This window comes from Moschus berezovskii, chromosome 21 (assembly GCF_049115385.1).
Source record: "Moschus berezovskii isolate FMDL1 chromosome 21, NW_MosBer_1.0, whole genome shotgun sequence".
Taxonomy (NCBI): Eukaryota; Metazoa; Chordata; class Mammalia; order Artiodactyla; family Moschidae; genus Moschus; species Moschus berezovskii.
Genome location: NC_142480.1, coordinates 73013582 through 73035698, shown reverse-complemented (window position 1 = coordinate 73035698; position 22117 = coordinate 73013582).

Sequence of the window (22117 nt, the reverse complement as noted above, 5' to 3'; positions counted from 1 at the left end):
GTTTAACGGGAATAGTGCCTCATCTAAAATTGATTCCATAAAATATTTTCTTCTCTCTAGTGGGGACAGCTATGTCAGGGAATGTCTTGTGTTACATAAAGGGTGTCAAGTACCCATTTCACTTCAATTGGGAATGTGAGATTTCTCTTGAGATTCTGCAGGTGAAATTTTCCTCATCTCACGTTGAGTGCAAAATCTTGTGGTTTTTCTCGAGAGGCAGCGGGAAAATTGGGGTCCTTCTCGATTTACGACATGGACCTGAGGAACTCGCTCGTGTAGTCCCTGGGAAGTCAGGTCTCCTTTCATTTTGGTAGGGGAACATCGGGATTACTCTTCAGCCGTGGAAAGGCAATAGGGCCTCATCTAAAGTTGAGTCCATAAATTGTGTTCTCTTCTCAAGTGGGAACAGCTATGTCAGGGAATGTCTTAAGTATCATAAAGGGTGTCAAGTAACTGTTCGTGTTTCAAACCTGAATGTGGCATTTCTCTTGAGATTCTGCAGGGGAAATTTTCCTCAGCTCACATTGAATGCAGAATGTTGTGGTTTTTCTCGAGTTGCGGCGGGAAGTTTGGGGTCCTTCTCGAGTTGTTGCAGGGACCTAAGGAACTCGCTCGGGTATTCCCTGGTATATCAGGTCTCCTTTCCTTTTGGTAGGGAAACATCGGGATTACTCTTGTGGTGTGGAATGGGGACAGGGCCTCATCTAAATTTGAGTCCATAAATTGTGTTATAATCTCAAGTGGGAAGAGCTATGTTGGGGAATGTCTTGAGTCACATAAAGGGAGTCAACCCATTTGAGTTCAAGCGGGAATGCGGGAGGTCTCTTGAGATTCTGCAGGGTAAATTTCCCTCATTTCACCTTGAGTGCAGAATCTTGTGGTTTTTCTCGTTTTGCGGCGGGAAACTTGGTGTCCTTCTCGAGTTGCTACAGGAACTCGCTCTTGTGTCCCTGGGAAGTCAGGTCTCCTTTCGTTTTGGTAGGGGAACATCGGGATTACTCTCGAGGCATGGAATGGGAATACGGGCCCATTTAATGTTGAGTCCATAAATTGTGTTCTCCTCTCAAGTGCGTACAGCTATGTCGGGGAATGTCTTGAGCAGCATAAAGGGTGTCAATTACCCTTTCGCATTTCAAGCGGGAATATGGGATTTCTCTTGAGACTCTGCAGGGAACATTTTCCTCATCTCACCTTCAAGGCCGAATCTTGTGTTTCTTTCTTGAGTTGCGGCGGGTAGCTTGGGGTCCTTCTCGATTTGCGACAGGGACCTCTGGAACTCGCTCGTGTAGTCCCTGTGAAGTCAGGTCTCCTTTCGTTTTGTTAGGGGAACATACCGATTACTCTCGAGGCGTGGAATGGGAATAGGGCTTCATCTAAAGTTGAGTCCGTAAATTGGGTTCTCCTATCATGTGGGGACAGCTATTTCAGGGAATATCTTGAGTCGCATAAAGGGTGTCAAATACCCGTTCGCGTTTCAAAAGGGAATGTGGGATTTCTCCTGAGACTCTGCATTGGAAATTTTCCTCATCTCACCTGAGTGCAGAATCGTGTGGTTTTTCTCAAGTTGCTTTGGGAAGCTTGGGGTCCTTCTCGAGTTGCGACAGGGACCTCAGGAACTCGTTCGTGGAGTCCCAGGGAAGTCAGGTCTTCTTTCGTTTCCGTAGGGGAACATTGGGATTACTAGCGATGCATGGTAGGGACATAGGGCCTCATTAATGTTGAGTGCATAAATTGTTTTGTACTCTCAGGTACAGACAGCTATGTCAGGGAATGTCTTGAGTCGCATAAAGGGTGTCAAGGACCCGTTCGCCTTTCAAGCGGGAATGTGGGATTTCTCTTGAGACTCTGCAGGGGAGATTTTCCTCATCTCACCTTGAGTGCAGAATCTTGTGGTTTTTTTTTTTCGTGTTGTGGCGAGAAGCTTTTGGCCCTTCTCAATTTGCGACAGGGACTTCAGAAACTCGCTAGTGTCGTCCCTGGAAAGTCAGGTCTACTTTCGTTTTGGTAGGGGAACATCGGGATTACTCTTGAGGCGTGGAATGGAAATAGGTCTCTTCTCAATTTGAGTCCATAAACCGTGTCCTCCTCTCAAGTAGGGACAGCGATGTCAGGGATTGTCTTGAGTCACATAAAGGGTGTCAATTCCCCTTTCCCGTGTCAAGCGGGAATGTGGGATTTCACTTAGACTCTACATGGTAAATTTTCCTCATGTCACCTTGAGTGCAGAATCTTGTGGTTTTTCTTCTGTTGCTGCGGCAAACTTGGTGCCCTTCTCGATTTGCAACAGGGACCCCAGGAACTCGCTCGTGTAGTCCCTGGAATCAAGTCTCCTTTCTTTTTTGTAGGGGAACATCGGGATTAATCTCATGGTGTGCAATGGGAATAGGGCCTCATCTAAAGTTGAGTACATAAATTGTGTTCTCTCAAGTGGGGAAGCTATGTCGGGGAATCTCTTGAGTCGCATAAATGGAGTCAAGTACACGTTCGAGTATCAAGCGGATATATGCGGTTTCTTTTGAGACTCTGCAGGGTTAAATTTCCTCATTTCACCTCGAGTGCAGACTCTTGTGAAGTCTCTAGAGTTGTGGCTGGAAGCTTGGGGTCCTTCTCGAGTTACGAAAGGGACCTCAAGTACATCCTCTTGTAGTCCCTGGGAAGTCAAGTCTCCTTTCGTTTTGGTAGGGGAACATCAGGATTTCTATCGAGCCGTGGAATGGGAATAGGGCCTCATTTAAAGTTGAGGCCATAAATTGTGTTCTCCTCTCAAGTGGGGAAAGCTATGTCAGGGAATGTCTTGAGTCGCATAAAGGGTGTCAAGTACCCGTTCCCGTGTCAAGCGGGAATGAGGGATTTCCTTGAGACTCTGCAGGTGAAATATTCCTCATCTCACCTTGAGTGCAGAATCTTGTGGTTTTTCTCGTGTTGTGGCGGGAAGCTTGGGACCCTTCTCGAGTTGCGACAGGGACTTCATGAACTGGCTCGTGTAGTCCCTAGGAAGGCACGTCTCCTTTCGTTTTGGTAGGGTAACATCGGGATTTCTCTCGAGGCGTGGAATGGGAATAGGGCCTCATCTAATGTTGAGTCCATAAATTGTCTTCTCCTCTCAAGAGGAGACAGCTATATCAGAGAATGTCTTGAGTAGCCTAAAGGGTGTCAAGTACCGGTTCACGTTTCAAGTGCGAATGTGGGATTTCTCTTGAGACTCTGCAGGGGAAATTTTCCTCATTCCACCTTGAGCGCAGAATCTTGTGATTTTTCACGTGTTGTGGCAGGAAGCTTTGGGCCGTTCTCAATTTGCGACAGGTACTTCAGGAACTCGCTAGTGTAGTCCCTGGGAAATCAGATCTCCTTTCGTTTTTGTCGGGGAATATCGGGATTACTCTCAAGGCGTGGAGGGGAATACGGCTTCATTAATGTTGAGGCCATAAATTGTGTTCTCCTCTCAAGTGGGGACAGCTATATCAGGGAATGTCTTGAGCATCATAAAGGGTGTCAAATACCCTTTTGGGTTTCAAGCGGGAATATGGGATTTCTCTTGAGACTCTGAAGGGAACATTTTCCTCATCTCACCTTTAAGGCAGAATCTTGTTTTTTTCTCTAGTTTTGGTGGGTAGCTTGGGGTCCTTCTCGATTTGCGACAGGGTCATCTGGAACTCGCTCGTGTAATCCCTGTGAAGTCAGGTTTCCTTTCGTTTTGGTAGGTGAACATATGGATTACTCTTGAGGCATGGAATGGGAATAGGGCCTCATCTAAAGTTGAGTCCGTAAATTATGTTCTCCTCTCAAGTGGGGACAGCTATGTCAGGGAATGTCTTGAGTCACATAAAGGGTGTCAAATACCCGTTCTCGTTTCAAGCGGTAATGTGGGATTTCTCTTGAGACTCTGCAGGGGATATTTTCCTCATCTCACCTTGAATGAAGAATCTTGGGATTTTTCTCGAGTTTTGGCGGGAAGCTAGAAGTCCTTCTCGAGTTGCAACAGGGACTTCAGGAACTCGCTCGTGGAGTCCCTGGTAAGTCAGGTCTCCTTTCATTTTGGTTGGGGAACATCGGGAATACTCTCGAGGCGTGGAATGGGAATAGGGCCTCATCTCAAGTTGAGTCCATAAATTGTGTTCTCCTCTCATTTGGGGACACCTATATCAGGGAATGACTTGAGTCGCATAAAGGGTGTCAAGGACCCATTAGCCTTTCAAGCGGGAATTTGGGATTTCTCTTGACTCTGCTGGGGGAAATTTCATCATCTCAACTTGAGTGCAGGATCTTGTGGGTTATCTCGAGTTTCGGCGGGAAGCTTGGGGTCCTTCTCGAGTTCCGAAACAAACCTCAGGAAATCGTTCGTGTAGTCCCTGGGAAGTCATGTCTCCTTTCGTTTTGGTTGGGGAACCTCGGGATTTCTCTCAGTGCATGGAATGGGAATAGGGCCTCATCTAATGTTGAGTCCATAAATTGTGTTTTCCTCTCACGTGTGGACAGCTATGTCATGGAATTTCTTTAGTCGCAAAAAAGGGTGTCAAGTACCCGTTCACGTTTCAAGCGGGGATATGGGATTTCTCTTGAGAGTCTACAGGGGGAATTTTCCTCATCTCACCTTCAGTGCAGAATCTTGTGATTTTTCTCGATTTGAGGCGGGTAGCTTGGGGTCCTACTCGAGTTGCGCCAGGGACCTCAGGAACTCGCTGGTGTAGTACCTGGGAAGTCAGTTCGCCTCTCCTTTTGGTAGGGGAACATCGGGATTACTCTCGAGGCGTGGATTGGGAATAGGGCCTCATCTCAAGTTGAGTGCATAAATTGTGTTTTCCTCTCAAGTGTGGACAGCTATGTCAGGGAATGTCTTGAGTAGCATAAAGGGTGTCAAGTACCCGTTCGCGTTTCAAGCCGGAATGTGTGATTTCTCTTTAGACTTTGCAGGGGAAATTTTCCTCTTCTCACCTTTAAGGCAGAATCTAGTGTTTTTTTCTCGAGTTGCGGCGGGTTGCTTGGGGTCCTTCTCGATTTGCGACAGGGACCTCTGGAACTCACTTGTGGAGTCCCAGGGAAGTCAGGTCTCCTTTCGTTTTGGTAGTGGAACATTGGTATTTCTCTCGAGGTGTGGAATGGGAATATGGCCTCATGTATTTTGAGTCCATAAATTTCGTTATCTTTTCAAGTGGGGACAGCTATGTCAGGGAATGTCTTGAGTCGCATAAAGGGTGTCAAATACCCTTTCGCGTTTCAACAGGGAATTTGGGATTTCTCCTGAGACTCTGCATTTGAAATTTTCCTCATCTCACCTTGAGTGCAGAATCTTGTGGTTTTTCTCGTGTTTGCTTGGTAAGCTACGCGTCCTTCTCGAGTTGCGACAGGGATCTCAGTAAATCGTTCCTGCAGTCCCTGGGAAGTCAGGTCTCGTTTCGTTTTGGTAGGGGAATATCGGGATTACTCTCGAGGCGTGGAATGGGAATAGGGCCTCATCTAAAGATGAGTCAGTAAATTGTGGTGTCCTCTGAAATTGGGACAGCTATGTCAAGGAATGTCTTGAGACGCATAAAGGGTGTCAATTACTTGTTGGCGTTTCAAGCGGGAATGTTGGATATCTCTTGACTCTGCCAGGGGAATTTTCCTCATCTCACCTTGAGTTCAGAATCTTTGGTTTTTCTCCGAGCTGTGGCGGGAAGCTTGGGGTCTTTCTCGAGTCGTGACACAGACCTCAGTAACTCACTCGTATAGACCCTGGGAATTCAGGTCCCCTTTCCTTATGGTAGTGGAACATTGGGATTACTCTCGAGGTGTGGAATGGGAATAATGCCTCATGTAAAGTTGAGTCCAAGAATTGTGTTTTCCTCTCAAGTGGGGACAGCTGTGTCAGAGAATGTCTTGAGTCACTTAAAGGGTGTCAAGAAACTTTTCACGTTTCAAGCGGGAATGTGAGATTTCTCTGGATATTCTGCAGGGGAAATTTTCCACATCTCACCTTGAGTGCAGAATATTGTGGTTTTTCTCTAGTTCAGGCGGGAAGCTACGGGTCCTTCTCAAGTTGCTACAGGGACCTCAGGAACTCGCTGGTGTATTCCCTGGAAAGTCATGACTCATTTCGTTTTGGGAGGGGAACATCGGTATTACTAACGACGTGAGGAATGCGAATCGGGCCTCATCTAACGTTTGTCCATAAATTTTGTTCTCCTCTCAAGTGGGGACAGCTATCAGGGAATGTCTTGAGTCGCATAAAGGGTGTCAAGTACCCGTTCAAGTTTCAAGCAGAAATGTGAGATTTCTCTTGAGATTCAAAGGGGAAATTTTCCTCATCTCACTTTGAGTGCAGGATCTTGTGGTTCTTCTCGAGTTGCGGCAGGAAGATTGGGGTCCTTCTCGAGTTGCGACAGGGACCTCAGGAACTCGCTCGTGCAGTCCCTGGGATGTAATGTCTCCTTTCATTTGGTAGGGGAACATCGGGATTACTCTTGAGACATGAAATGGGAATAGGTCCTCATCTAAAGTTCAGTCCATAAATTGTGTTCTCCTCTCAAGTGGGGGCAGCTATGTCAGGGAATCTCTTGAGTCATATAAACGGTGTCAAGTGTCCGTTCGAATTTCAAGCGCGAATATAGGATTTCCCTTGAGACTCTGCAGGGGAAATTTTCCTCATCTCGCTTTGAGTACAGAATCTTGTGTTTTTTCTCGAGTTGCGGCTGGAAGCTTGTAGTCCCTCTCAAGTTGAGACAGTGCCCTCAGAACCTAGCTCTGTTTACTTCAGGGAGGTCAGGTCATTTTTCTTTTTTCAAGGAGAGCTTCGGGGTTACACTCGAGGTCTAGAATGGGAATACGGCATCATCTAAAATCAAGTCCATTAATTGTGTTCTTCTCTCCAGTGGGGACAGCTGTGTCAAGGAATGTCTTGGGTCGCATATAGTGTGTCAAGTCCTGGTTCGAGTTTCAAGCAGGAATGTGGGATTTCTCTTCAGACTCAGAATGGGAAAATTTTCCTCATCACACCTTGAGTGCACAATCTTGTGGTTTATCTCGAGTTGTGGCAGGAAGCTTGGGGGCCTTCTCGAGTTGCGATGGGGACCTCAGAAACTAGCTCTTGTTATCCCAGGGATGGCAGGTCTCCGATCATATTGGAAGGGGAACATCGGGATTCCAATCGTGGCATGAAATGTGATTTGCTTCTCGTGTTGAGTCCGATAATTGTGTGCTCCTCTCCAGTGGGGACAGCTTAGTCCGGGATCTTTTTGTGTTTCAGAAAGGGTTTCAAGTAGCCTCTTGAGTTTCAAGCAGGAATGTGTGATTTCTCTTGAGACTCTGCAGCAGAAATGTTCCTCCTCTCGCATTGAGGGGATAATCTTGTGGTTTTTCTCGTGTTGTGGCTTGAAGCTTGGGGTCCCTTTCGGGTTGTGACGGTGATATCAGGAACTCGCTCTTGTAGTCCCTGGGAAGTCAGGTCTCCTTTCCTTTTCATAGGGGATTTCGGGATTACTCTCAAGGCATCGAATGGGAATACGGCCTCATCTAAAGTTCAGTCCATAAATTTTGTTCTCCTCTCATGTGGCGACAGCTATATCAGGGAATGTCTTGAGTCACATAAAGTGTGTCATGGACCCTTTCGAGTTTCAAGCGGGAATGTGGGATTTCTCTTGGGACTCTCCATGGGAAATTTTCCTCAGCTCACCTTGAGTGCAGAATCTTACGTTTTTTCTCGAGTTGCGGTGGGATGCTTTGGCTCCTTCTGGATTGTTACGGTACCTCAGGAATTCGCTCATGTTGCCCCAGGGACATCCGGTCTCCAATCGTGTTGGAAGAGGAACCTCGGGATACCGCTCATGGCATGGAATGTGACTTGGGCATCATCTTGTGTTGCGTCCGTTAATTGTGTGTTCCTCTCCAGTGGGGTCGGATTAGTCAGGGATCTTTTTGTGTCAAAGAAATGGATTAAAGTACCCTTTCGAGTTTCAAGGGTAAATGTGTGATTTCTCTTGAGACTCTGCCCTAGAAATATTTCTCATCTCGCATTGAGGGGAGAATCTTGTGGTTTTTCTCGAGTTGCGGCAGAAACTTGGGGTCCTTTTCGACTTACAACGTGCACCCCAGGGACACGCTCGTGTTGTTCCTGGAATCAGATCTCCTTTCCTCTGTTAGGGGAACTTCGGGATTACTCTTGAGGCGTGGAATGAGAATAGGGCCTTATCTAAATTTGAGTCCATAAGTTGTGTTCTCCTCTCAAGTGGGGAAAGGTATGTCAGGAAATGTCTTGAGTCGCATAAAGGGTGTCAAGTATCCATTCGGGTTTCAAGTAAGGAATGTGTGATTTCACTTGAGACTCTGTAGCAGAAATGTTCCTCAACTCGCATTGAAGCGAGAATCTTGTTGTTTTTCTCAAGTTACAGCTTGAAGCTTGGCGTCCCTTTCCGTTTTTGATGATGATATCAGGAACTCGCTCGTGTAGTCCCTGGGAAGTCAGGTCTCCTTTCCTTTTGGTAGGGGATCTTCGGTACTACTCTCGAGGCATGGAATGGGAATAGGGCCTCATTTAATGTTGAGTCCATAAATTGTGTTTTCCTCTCATGTGGCGACAGCTATGTCAAGGAATGTCTTGAGTCACATAAAGGTTGTTAATACTTGTTCGCATTTCAAGCTGGAATGTGGGATTTCTCTTGAGACTCAACAGGGGAATTTTTCTCATCTCACCTTGAGTGCAGAATCCCGTGGTTTTTCTCGAGTTGCGGCGGGAAGCTTGGGGTCCCTCTCGAGCTGTGACATGGACTTCAGGAACTCGCTCGTGTAGTCCCTGGGAAGTCACGTCTCCTTTCATTTTGATAGGGGAACCTCGGGATTACTGTCGAGGCATGGAATGGGAATAGGGCCTCATCTTAAGTTGATTCAATAAATTTTGTTCTAATCTCAAGTGGGGACAACTATGTCAGGGAATGTCTTGAGTCTCATAAAGGGTGTCAAGTACCCGTTCGCCTTTCAAGCGGGAATGTGGGATTTATCTTGAGACTCTGCAGGGTAAAATTTCCTCATCTCACCTTGAGTACAGAATCTTGTGGTTTTTCTCGATTTGCGTCGGGAAGCTTGGTGTCCTTCTCCAGTTGTGATGGGGACCTCAGGAACTCGCTTGTTTAGTCCCTGGGAAGACAGGTGTCCTTTCGTTTTGGTAGGGGAACATTGGGATTACTCTCGAGGCGTGGAATGGGAATAAGGCCTCATCTATTGTTGAGTCTATAAATAGTGTTCTCCTCTCAAGTGGGGACAGCTATGTCAGTGAATATCTTGAGTCTCATAAAGGGTGTCAAGTACCCGTTCGCGTTTCAAGCGGAATGTATGATTTCTCTTGAGACTCTGCAGGGGAAATTTTCCTCATCTCAACTTGAGTGAAGAATCTTGTGATTTTTCACGAGTAGCCACGGAATTTAATGTCCTTCTCGAGATGCGACAGACACCTCAGGAACTCACTCGTGTAGTCCCTGGAAAGTCAGGTTTCCTTTCGTATCGGTAGGGGAACATCGGGATTACTCTAGAGGCGTGGAATGGGAATAGGGCCTCATCTAAAGTTGAGTCCATAAATTGTGTTCTCTCAAGTGGGGACAGCTATGTCACGGAATATTTTGAGTCTCATAAAGGGTGTCAGGTACCCGTTCTGGTTTCAAGCGGGAATATGGGATATCCCTTGAGATTCTGCAGGGGAAATTTTCCTCATCTCACTTTGAGTGCAGAATCTTGTGGTTTTTCTCGAGTTGCCGTGGGAAGCTTGGGGTTCTTCTCGAAAGGGGAAAGGGATCTCGGGACCTCCCTCCTGTAGTCCCTGGGACGTCAGATATTCTTTCGTTTTGATAGTCACATCCGGATTACTCTTGAGGCTTAGAATGGAAATAGGGCCTCTTACTGAGTTGAGTCCTAAATTGTGTTCTTCTCTCCAAAGTGGACAGCTCTGTGAGGGAACTTTCTGAGTCGCATAAAGGGTGTCAAGTACCCGTTCACCTTTCAAGCGGGAATGTGGGATTTCTCTTGATATGCTGCAGCTGAAAATCTCCTCATCTCGCATTGAGGGGATAATTTTGTGGTGTTTCTCGACTTGCGGCGGTAAGAATTGAGTTCCTATCGAGTTACGACGGGGACCTCAGTACCTCGATCTCGATATCTCAGGGCAGTTAGGTCTCCTTGCGTGTTGGAAGAGGAACATCGCCATTCCTCTCGAGGCACAGGAGAGTAATAGGGTCACATCTAGTGCTGTGTAGATAAATTGTGTTCTCTGTTTCAATGTGGACGGCTACCTGGGGAAATTTTTTGGGTCGCATAAAGTGTGTCAAGTTCCGTTCGGATTTCAAGCGGTAATGTGCAATTTCTCTTGAGACTCTGCAGCGGAAATTATCCTTATCTCGCATCGAGGGGAAAATTTTGTGGTGTTTCTCGAGTTGCGGCGTAAAGCTTGGTATTTTTTTCGACTTGCAACGGGGACCTCAGGAACTTGTTCGTGTTGCTTCAGTTCCCCTTTTGTGTTGGAAGGGGAACTTCAGGATTACTCTCGACCCGTTAAATGTGAACAGGGCCTCTTCTCAACCTGAGTCCGTAAATTGTGTTCTCCTCTCCAATGGGGACGGCAGTGTGAGGGAACTTTCTGATTCGCATAAAGGATGTCAAGTACCCATTTCCCTTTCAAGTGGGAGTGTGGGATTTCTCTTGAGATTCTGCAGTGAAAAATTTCCTCATTTTGCACTGAGGGGATAATTTTGTTGTGTTTCTCAACTTGCAGCGGGAAGCTTGGCGTTCCTCTCAGTTGCAACGGGGACCCCAGGAACTCGCTCGTGTTGCCCCAGGGAAAGTCAGGTCTCCTATCATTTTCGAAGGGGAACCTAGAGATTCCTCTCTAAGGAGCAGCAGAGGAATAGGACATTATCTAGCATTCAGTTGATCCATTGTTTGTTCTTTTCCAGTGGAGACAGAGAAATTTTGGTTGCTCTCAAAATTCTCCAGGGGATTCAGGCCTCGTCTCTTGTTCATACCTGGAACTGTGCTTTTTTCTCGAGTTGTAATACTGGTCATAGGCCACTTTAGTTTTCCATTTTTACCTGGAGATTGTATAGAGTATGCTCGTGGAGTCAGGTCTCCAATCGTCTTCTGAGTTGATACTCGAGGATACATCTGAATCTGTGCAGTAGAGTTAGACAATATCTCGAGTGGGTGGTGACATCTGTACCTTTTCCATTTGTGTTTTGAAAACTGGTTATCCTCCCGAGTTTCAACGTGGTACCTGCCTGCTCGTCCTGTGAGATCGGAACGTCTGATTTCCATTCCAGAGGAAGCAGAGGAATCAACTCTCATCTGGAAAAAGGAGTGGAAAACGGAGCATTTTGTTAGGGTCGCAAGAAACTCGGTGTTCCTCTGGATTGGGGCTGTGTATGTAGGTTTAGTTTTTAGTCTCATTAAGGATGTTAAGTAAACTGTTGAGTTTCAAGCGGGAATGTGGATTTTCTCTTGCGAATCTGAAATGCAAATGTTCTTCATCTCGCCTTGAGGGCAGAATCTTGTGGTTTTTCTCTAGTTGAGGTGGGAAGCTTGGGCTCTCTCTCGATTTGCCAAGGGGACATCAGGAATCCTCCATGTTGCTTCAGAGAAGTCAGTTCCCCTTTTGTGTTGGAAGAAAAACTTCGGGATTACTCTCGAGCCGTTAAATGGGAATAGGGCCTCTTCTCGAGTTGAGTCAGTGAAATGTGTACTTCTCTTCAATGGGAACCGCTGTGATAGGGAACTTTCTGAGTCGCATAAATGTTGTCAAGTTAACGTTTGCGTTTCAAGCGGCAATGTGGGATTTCTCTAGAGATCTGCAGTGGAAATTTTCCTCATCTCTCATTGAGGGGTAATATTGTGGTGTTTCTCGACTTGCGGCAGGAAGCTAGATGTTCCTGTCGTGTTGTGACGGGGACCTCAGAACCTTGATCGCGATGTCCCAGGGAAGTTGGGTCTCATTGCGTCTTAGAAGGGGAACATGGTGATTCCTCTCGAGACACAATAGAATAACAGGATCACATCTAGTGTTGTATAGAAAATTGTTTTCTCCGCTTCAATGTGGACGGCTTTCTTGGGGAAGTTTTTGGGTCGCATAAATGGTGTCAAGTACCCGTTTGAGTTTCAAACGGTAATGTGCGATTTCTCTTTAGTCTCTGCAGCGGAAAATATCCTCATCTCGCATTGAGGGGAAAATATTGAAGTGTTTTTCGAGTTGCGGCGGGAAGCTTGGTCCCCCTCTCGATTTGGGACGGGGACCTCAGGAAATCCCCCGTGTTGCTTCAGAGAAGGCAGGTCCCCTTTTGTGTTCAAAGGGGAACTTCGGGATTACTCTCATGCCGTTCAATGGAAATAGGGCCTCTTCTCGAGTTGAGTTCGTAAATTGTGTTCTCCTCTCCAATGAGGACGGCTGTGTTAGGGAACTTACTGAGTCGCATAAAGTGTGTCAAGTTCCGTTCGGGTTTCGAGCGGTAATGTGCGATTTCTCTTGAGACTCTGCAGCGGAAATTATCCTCATCTCGCATTGAGGGGAAATTTTTGTGGTGTTTCTGGAGTTGCGGTGTAAAACTTGGTGTTTTTTTCGACTTGCAACGGGGACCTCAGGAACTCGCTCGTGTTGCTTCAGGGAAGTCAGGTCCCCTTTTGTGTTGCAAGGGGAACTTCAGGATTACTGGTGACCTGTTAAATGTGAACAGGACCTCTGCTCGACCTGAGTCCGTAAATTGTGTTCTCCTCTCCAATGGGGACGGCTGTGTTAGGGAACTTACTGAGTCGCATAAAGGATGTCAAGTTCCCGTTCACCTTTCAAGTGGGAGTGTGGGATTTCTCTTGAGATTCTGCAGTGGAAAATGTCCTCATCTCGCATTGAGGGGATAATTTGTGGTGTTTCCCAATTTGCGGCAGGAAGCTTGGGGTTCCTCTGGAGTTGCGACGGGGACCCCAGGAACTCGTTCGTGTTTCCCCAGGGAAGTCAGGTCTCCTATCTTTTTGGAAGGGGAACCTCGAGATTCCTCTATAAAGAGCAGCAGAGGAATAGGGCCACATCTAGCATTGAGTCAGTCAACTGTTTGTTCTTCTCCAGTGGAGACAGGGATCTCGCGGTTGCTCTCAAAATTCTCCAGGGGATTCAGGCCTCGTCTCTTGTTCAGACCTGGAAGTGCACTTTCTTCTTGAGTTGTAATACGGGTGATAGGCCACATTCAGTTCAGTTCGATTCAGTCTCTCAGTCGTGTCCGACTCTTAGTGTCTCCTGAACCACAACACGAAAAGCCTCCCTGTCCATTACCAACTCCTGACGTTCACTCAAACTCATGTTCATCGAGTCAGTGATGCTATCCAGCCACCTCATTCTCTGTCGTCCCCGTCTCCTCCTACCCCCAACTGCTCCCAGCATCAGAGTCTTTTCCATTGAGTCATCTCATCGCATGAGGTGGCCAAAGTATTGGAGTTTCAGCTTTAACATAAGTCCTTCCAATGAACACCCAGGATTTATCTCCTCTAGAATGGACTGGATGGATCTCCTTGCAGTCCAAGGGACTCTCAAAAATCTTCTCCAGCACCACAGTTCAAAAGCATCAATTCTTCGGTGATCAGCTTTCTTCACAGTCCAACTCTCACATCCATACATGGCCACGGGAAAAACCATAGTCTTGACTAGACGAGCCTTGCTTGGCAAAGTAATGTCTCTGCTTTTTAATATGCTATCTAGGCTGGTCATAACTTTCCTTCCAAGGAGTAAGCGTCTTTTAATTTCATGCTGCATTCAGCATCTGCAGTGATTTTCGAGCCCCAAAAAATAAAGTCTGACACGGTTTCGACTGTTTCTCCATCCATTTCCCAAGAAATGATGGGACCAGATGCGATGATCTTCGTTTTCTGAATGTTGAGCTTCAAGCCAACATTTTAACTCTCCTCTTTTGCTTTCATCAAGAGACCTTTGAGTTCCTCTTCACTTTCTGCCATAAGGGTGGTCTCATCTGCATATCTGAGGTTATTGATATTTCTTCTGGCAATCTTGATTCCAGCTTGTGCTTCTTCCAGCCCAGAGTTCCTCATGATATACTCTGCATAGAAGTTAAATAAGCAGGGTGACAATATACAACCTTGAGGTACTCATTTTCCTATTTGGAACCAGTCTGTTGTTCCATGTCCAGTTCTAACTGTTGCTTCCTGACCTGCATACAGGTTTCTCCAGAGGCAGGTCAGGTGGTCTGGGATTCCCATCTCTTTCAGAATGTTCCACAGTTTATTGTGATCCACACAGTCAAAGGCCTTGGCATAGTCAATGAAGCAGAAATAGATGTTTTTCTGGAACTCTGTTGCTTTCTCCATTATCCAGCGGATGTTGGCAATTTGATCTCTGGTGCCTCTGCCTTTTCTTAAACCTGCTTGAACATCAGAAAGTACACGATTCACATATTGCTGAAGCCCAGCTTGGAGAATTTTGAGCATGACTTTACTAGCGTGTGAGATGAATGCAATTGTGTGGTAGTTTGAGCATTCTTTGGCATTGCCTTTCTTTGGGATTGGAATGAAGACTGACCTTTTCTAGTCCTGTGGCCACTGCTGAGTTTTCCAAATTTGCTGGCATATTGAGTGCAGCACTTTCACAGCATCATCTTTTAGGATTTGAAATAGCTCAATTGGAACTCCATCACCTCCACTAGCTTTGTTCGTCGTGATGCTCTCTAAGGCCCACTTGCCTTCACATTGCAAGATATCTGGTTCCAGGTGAGTGATCACGCCATCCTGATTATCTTCATCGTGAAGACCTTTTTTGTACAGTTCTTCTGTGTATTCTTGCCACCTTCTCTTAATATCTTCTGCTTCTTTTAGGTCCATACCAGTTCTGTCCTTTAGCGAGCCCATTTTTGCATGAAATGTTCCCTTGATATCTCCATTTTTCTTGAAAAGATCTCTTGTTTTTCCTATTCTGTTGTTTTCCTCTATTTCTTTGCATTGATCGCTGAGGAAGGCTTTCTTATCTCTCCTTGCTCTTCTTTGGAACTCTGCATTCAGATGCTTATATCTATCCTTTCCTCCTTTACTTTTCGCTTCTCTTCTTTTCACAGCTATTTGTAAGGCCTCCTCAGACAGCCATTTTGCTTTTTTGCATTTGTACCTTGAGATTGTATAGATTATGCTCATGGAGTCAGGTCACCATTTGTCCTGTGATTTGATACTCGAGGCTACATTTGAAACTGTGCAGTAGAATCAGACAATAGGGTCGAATCTAGTGCTGTGTAGATAATTTGTGTTCTACGCTTCAATGTGGACCACTGTCTTGGGGATGTTTTTGGAGTCACATAAAGTATATCAAGTACCCGTTCGAGTTTCAAGCAGTAATGTGTGATTTCTCTTGAGACTCTGCAGCGGAAAATATCCTCATCTCGCATTGAGGGGAAAATTTTGTGGTGTTTCTCGAGTTGTGGCGGAAAGCTTGGGGTTTTTCTCGACGTGCGACGGGGACCTCAGGAACTCACTCGTGTTCCCCCAGGGAAGTCAGGTCCCCTTTTGTGTTGGAAGTGGAACTTCGGGATTTCTCTCAAGCTGTTAAATCAGAATAGGGCGTCTTCTCGAGTTGAGTCCGTGAATTGTGTTCTCTCCAATGGGGACGGCTCTGTTAGGGAACTTTCTGAGTCACATAAAATGTGTCAAGTTCCAGTTCGCATTTCAAGCGGGAATGTGGGATTTCTCTTGAGATTCTGCAGCGGAAAATTTCCTCATCTCGCATTGAGGGGATAATTTTGTGTTGTTTCTCGACTGGCAGCAGGAAGCTTCATGTCACTCTCGAGTTGCGAAGGGGACCTCAGGACCTAGATCGCGATGTCCCAGGGAAGTTAGGTCTCCTTGCGCGTTGGAAGGGGAACATCAGAATTCCTCTTGAGGCATGGCAGAGTAATATGGTCGCATCTAGTGCTGTGTAGATATATTGTGTTCTCCGCTTCAATGTGGATGGCTATCTCGGTGAAGTTTTTGGTCGCATAAAGGGTGTCAAGTTCCCGTTCGGTTTTCAAGCGGTAATGAGGGATTTCTCTTGAGATTCTGCTGCAGAAAATTTCCTCAGCTCACATTGATGGGGGAACGTTTTCATTTATCTTGAGTTGCGGCGGAAATCTTGGGTTTCCTCTCGAGTTGTGATGGTGACCCCAGGAACTCGATCACGTTGTCCCAAGAAGATTGAAATCATTTGCTGTTTGAAGGGGACCTCAGGATTCATGTCTAGTCGCAGGAGACGAATAGGGCCGCATCTAGTGTTGTGTACGTAAATTGTGTGCTCCGCTTCAATGTGGACGGCTATGTTGGGGAAGCATTTGATTCGCTTAAAGGGTGTCAAGTTCCCATTCGAATTTCCAGTGGGATAGTGGGATTTCTTTTGAGACTCTGCCTCAGAAAAAATTCCTCATCTCGCATTGAGGGGATAATTTTGCGGTGTATCTCGAGTTGCGGCAGGAGGCCTGGGCTCCCTCTTGAGTTGCAATGGGGACCTCAGGAAATCCCCATGTCTCTTCAGAGAAGTCAGGTCCATTTTTTGTTGGAAGGGGAATTTCTGGATTACTCTCGAGTCGTTAAATGATAATAGGGCCTCATCTCAAGTTAAGAATATAAATTGTGTGCTCCTCTCGATTGGGGATGGCTATGGTAGGGAACTTTCTGAGTCTCATAAAGTGTGTCAAGTACCCGTTCGCCTTTCAAGCTAGAATGTGGGATTTCTCTTGAGACACTGACATGGAAAAAATTCCTCATCTCGCATTGAGGGGATAATTTTGTGGTGTTTCTTGAGTTGCGGCGGGAAGTTGGGGTTCATATTGAGTTGCGACGGGGATGTCAGGAACTCGCTCGTGTTGACCCAGGGAAGTCAGGTCTCCTATAGTGTTGAAAGGGGAAACTCAGGATTCCTCTATAAGGAGAAGCAGAGGAATAGAGCCGCATTGAGCGTTGAGTCAGGCAACTGTTTGTTCTTCTCCAGTGGAGACAGGGATCTCCGGTTGCTCTCAATATTCTCCAGGGGATTCAGTTCTCCTCTCTTGTTCTGACCTGGAACTGCGCTTTCTTCTCGAGTTGTAATACGAGTGTTAGGCCACATTAGAGTTGAATTTGTACCTGAGATTGTATAGTGTATGCTCGTGCAGTCAGGTCTCCACTCGTCCTGTGAGTTGATACTCGAGGTTACATTTCAATTTCTCTTACTGAATCTGAAACGAAATGTTGTTCATCTCGCCTTGAGGGCACAATCTTGTGGTTTTTCTTGAGTGTCGGCCGGAAGCTTTGGCTTCCTCTCGATTTGCGACGAGGACCTCAGGTAATCCCTCATGTTACTTCTGAGAAGTCAGTTTCCCTTTGTGTTGGAAGGGGAACTGCGGGATTACTCTTGAGCAGTTCAATGGGAATAGGGCCTCTTCTCGAGTTGAGTCTGTAAATTTTGTTCTCCTCTCCAATGGGGACCGCTGTGTTAGGGAACTTTCTCAGATGCATAAAGGGTGTCAAGTTCCCATTCTCCTTTCAAGCGGTAATGTGGGATTTCTCTTGAGATTCTGCTGCCCAAAATTTCCTCATCTCATATTGAGGCCATATTTTTGTGGTGTTTCTAGAGTTTCGATGGGAAGCTGCGGGTATTTCTCTAGTTGCAATGGGGACCTCAGGAACTCGCCCGGGTTGCTTCAGGAAAGTCAACTCTCCTTTTGTGTTGGAAGGGGAACTTCCAGATCACTCTCCAGGAGTTAAATAGGAATAGGTCCTTCACTCAGGTTGAGTCCAAAAAGTGTGTTTTCCTCTCCAATGGGGACGGCTGTGTGAGGGAAATTTCTGAGCCGCATAAAGGGTGTCAAGTACCATTTTGCCTTTCAAGTGGGAATGTGGGATTTCTCTTGAGACACTTCTGCGCAAAATTTCCTCATCTCGCATTGAGGCCATATTTTTGTGGTGTTTCTCGAGTTATGGCAGGAACCAGGGGGTACATCTAGAGTTGCAGCGGGGACTACAGGAACTAGATCGGGTTGCTTCAGGGAAGTCAGGTTTCCGTTTTGTGTTGAAAGGGGAAATTCTGGATTACTTTCGGGCCTTTTAATGGGAATAGGGCCTCTTCTCAAATTGAGTCCATAAAGTGTGTTCTCCTCTACAATGGGGACGGCTGTGTGAGGGAAATTTCTGAGTCACATAAAGGGTGTCAAGTACCCTTTTGCCTTTCAAGTGGGAATGTGGGATTTCTCTTGAGATACTGCCATGCAAAATTTCCTCATGTCGCATTGAGACCACATTTTTGTGGTGTCTGGAGATTTGGCGGGAAGCTGGGGGTACTTCTCAAGTTGAGATGGGGACCTCAGGAACTCGCTCGGGTTGCTTCAGGGAAGTCAGGTCCCCTTTTGTGTTGGAAGGGGAACTTCCAGATTACTCTCGAGCCATTAAATGGGAGTAGGGCCTCTTCTCGTGTTGAGTCCATAAAGTGTTTTTTCCTCTCCAATCGGGACATATGCGTGAGGGAACTTTCTGAGTCACATAAAGGGTGTCACTACCATTTTGCCTTTCAATCGGGAATGTGGCTTCTCTCTTGAGATCCTGCAGCACAAAATTACCTCATCTCACACTGAAGGGATAATTTTCTGGTGTTTCCCGAGAAGCAGCGGGAAGCTGGCAGTAATGTTCGAGGTATAACGACGACCTTGGGAACTCATTCCAGTTGCTTCAGGGAAGTCAAGTCCCCTTTTGTGAAGCAAGTGGAAATTCGGGATTACTTTCATGACGTTAAATGGGAAAAGGGTCTCTTCTCGAGGTGAAGCCATAAAGTGTGTTCTCCTCTCAAATGGGGACGGCTGTGTGAGGGAACTTTCTGAGTCCCATTAAGGATGTCAAGTATCCTTCTGCCTTTCAACAGGGAATGTGGGATTTCTCTTGAGATTCTGCAGCACACAATTTCCTCATCTCGAATTGAGGGGATAATTTTGTTGTTTTTCTCTAGTGTCTACGGGAATCTTGGGGTACTTCTCGAGTTGCGACGAGGACCTCATGAACTCGCTCGGGTTGCCTCAGGAAAGTCAGTTCCCCTTTTGTGTTGGAAGAGGAACTTCCAGGTTACTCCAGAGGCATTAAATGGGAATAGAGCCTCTTCTCGAGTTTAGTCCATTAGGTGAGTTCTACTCTCCAATCGGGAATGCTGTTTGAGGGAATTTTCTGAGTTGCATAATGGGTGTTAAGTACACTTATGCCTTCCAAGCGGGGATGTGGGAATTCTCTTGAAATTCTGCAGCCCAGAATTTCCTCATTTCGCTTTGAGGGGATAATTTTGTAGTGTTTCTCGAGTTGCGGTGGGAAGCTGGAGGTACTTCTCGAGTTGCAACAAGGACCTCAGGAACTCGCTCGGGTTGCTTCAGGGAATAAGGTCACTTTTTTGTTGGAAGGGGAACTTCCGGATTACTCTCGAGCCGTTAAATGGGAATAGGACCTCTTCTAGAGTTTAGTCCAAAAAGTGTGATTTCCTCCCCAGTGGGGCGGCTGTTTGAGGGAACTTTCTGAGTCGCACAAAGTTTGTCAAGTAGACTTTTGCCTTTCAAGCGGGAATGTGGGTCTTTTCTTGAGATCTACAGCCCAAAATTTCCTCATTTCGCTTTGAGGAGATAATTTTGTGGTGTTTCTCGAGTTGGGGGTAGCTGGGTGTACTTCTCCAGTTGCCACGGGGACCTCACCTACTCGCTCGTGTTGCTTTAGGGAAGTCAATTCCCCTTTTGTGAAGGAAGGGGAATTTCGGGAATACTCTCGAGCCATCACATGGGAATAGGGCATCTTTACGAGTTGAGTCCATAAAGTGTGTTCCCCTCTCCAATGGGGACAGCTGTGTGAGGGAATTTTCTGAGTCACATAAAGGGTGTAAAGTACAGTTTTGCCTTTCCAGCAGGAACGTGGGATTTCTTTTCAATTGTGCAGCACAAATTTTCCTGATCTAGCATTGAGGGGATAATTTTGTGGTGTTTCTCGTGTTGTGGCGGGAAGCTGGGGGTAATTCTCGTGTAGCGAAGAGGACCTCAGGAACTCACTCAGGTTGTTTCAGGGAAGTCAGGTCCCCTTTTGTGCTGGAAGGGGAACTTCGGGACTTTCGAGCCGTTAAATGGGAATAGGGCCTCTTCTCGAGTTGAGTCCATAAATTGTGTTCTCTTCTCCAATGGGGACGACTGTGTGAGGGAATTTTCTGAGACTCACCCATCGGCGCAGACCTGAGAGACCCCGGCCCCACCCGCGCAGATGCGAGAAATGCCGGCCCCAGAGCAACCGACCATGCAAAGATGTGCGGCCATGAGGAGCTACCCCACGCCTGATCCAGGGCAGGCGGCCGAGAGGAGGTACCCCACGTCCAATAGGCGGTGGATGTGCGAGGGAGGGCCGACAGGATCTACTCACGTTCAAGGTCAGGAGGGGTGGCCTTGAGGACATAGCCCTCATCCAAGGTAAGGTGCAGAAGCTGCGGTTTCTTGGAGCAGCTGTGAAGAGATACCCCACACCCAAGGTAAGAGAAACCAAATAAGATGGTAGGTATTGCTATGGGGCATCAGAGGGCAGACACACTGAAATCATAATCACAAGAATCTACTCGACCTGATCACATGGACCACAGCGGAATGTGGTCCACTGGAGAAGGGAATGGCAAACCATTTCAGTATACTTGCCTTGAGAACCCCATGAACAGTATCAAAGGGCAAAATGACAGGATACTGAATGAGGAATTCCCCAGGTCTGTAGGTGCCCAGTATGCTGCTGGAGATCAGTGGAGAAATAACTCTAGAAGGAATGAAGGGATGGAGCAAAAGCAAAACCAGTACCCAGTTGTAGATGTGACCGGTGACAGAAGCAAGGTCTGTTGCTGTAAAGAGCAATATTGCATAGGAACCTGGAATGTTAGGTCCATGAATCAAGGCAAATTGGAAGTGGTCAAACAGGAGATGGCAAGAGTGAACATAGACATTATAGGAATCAGTGAATTAAAATGGACTGGAATGTGTGAATTTAACTCAGATGACCATTATATCTACTACTGTGGTCAGGAATCCCTTAGAAGAAATGGAGTAGCCATCATGGTCCACAAAAGAGTCCGGAATGAAGTACTTGGATGCAATCTTAAAACTGACAGAATGATTTCTGTTCGTTTCCAAGGCAAACCATTCAATATTACAGTAACCCAGGCCTATGCCCCAACCAGTAACGCTGAAGACGCCGAAGTTGAACGCTTCTATGAAGACCTACAAGACCTTTTAGAACTAACACACACAAAAAATATACTTTTCATTCTAGGGGACTGGAATGCAAAAGTAGGAAGTCAAGAAACACCTGGAGTAACAGGCAAATTTGGCCTTGGAGCACGGAATGAAGCAGGGCCAAGGCTAATAGAGTTTTGTCAAGAGAACGCACTTGTCATAGCAAACACTCTCTTCCAAAAACACAAGAGAAGACTCTACACGTGGACATCACCAGATGGTCAACACCGAAATCAGATTGATTATATTCTTTGTAGCCAAAGATGGAGAAGCTGTATACAGTTAGCAAAAACAAGACCAGGAGCTGACTGTGGCTACGATCATGAACTCCTTATTGCCAAATTCAGACTTAAATTGAAGAAAGTAGGGAAAACCCGTAGACCATTCAGATATGATCTAAATCGAATCCCTTATGATTATACAGTGGAAGTGAGAAATAGATTTAAGGGACTAGATCTGATTGATAGAGTGCCTGATGATCTCTGGACGGAGGTTCGTGACATTGTACATGAGACAGGGACCAAGAGCATCCCCATGGAAAAGAAATGCAAAAAAAGCAAAATGACTGTCTGAGGTGGCCTTACAAATAGCTGTGAAAGGAAGAGAAGCGAAAAGCAAAGGAGAAAGGGAAAGATATAAACATTAGAATGCAGAGTTCCAAAGAATAGCAAGGAGAGATAAGAAAGCCTTCCTCAGTGGTTAATGCAAAGAAATAGAGGAAAACAACAGAATAGGAAAAACAAAAGATCTCTTCAAGAACATTAGAGATTCCAGGGGAATATTTCATGCAAAGATGGGTTCGATAAAGGACAGAAATGGCATTGACCTAACAGAAGCAGAAGATATTAAGGAGAGGTGGCAAGAATACACAGAAGAACTGTACAAAAAAGATCTTC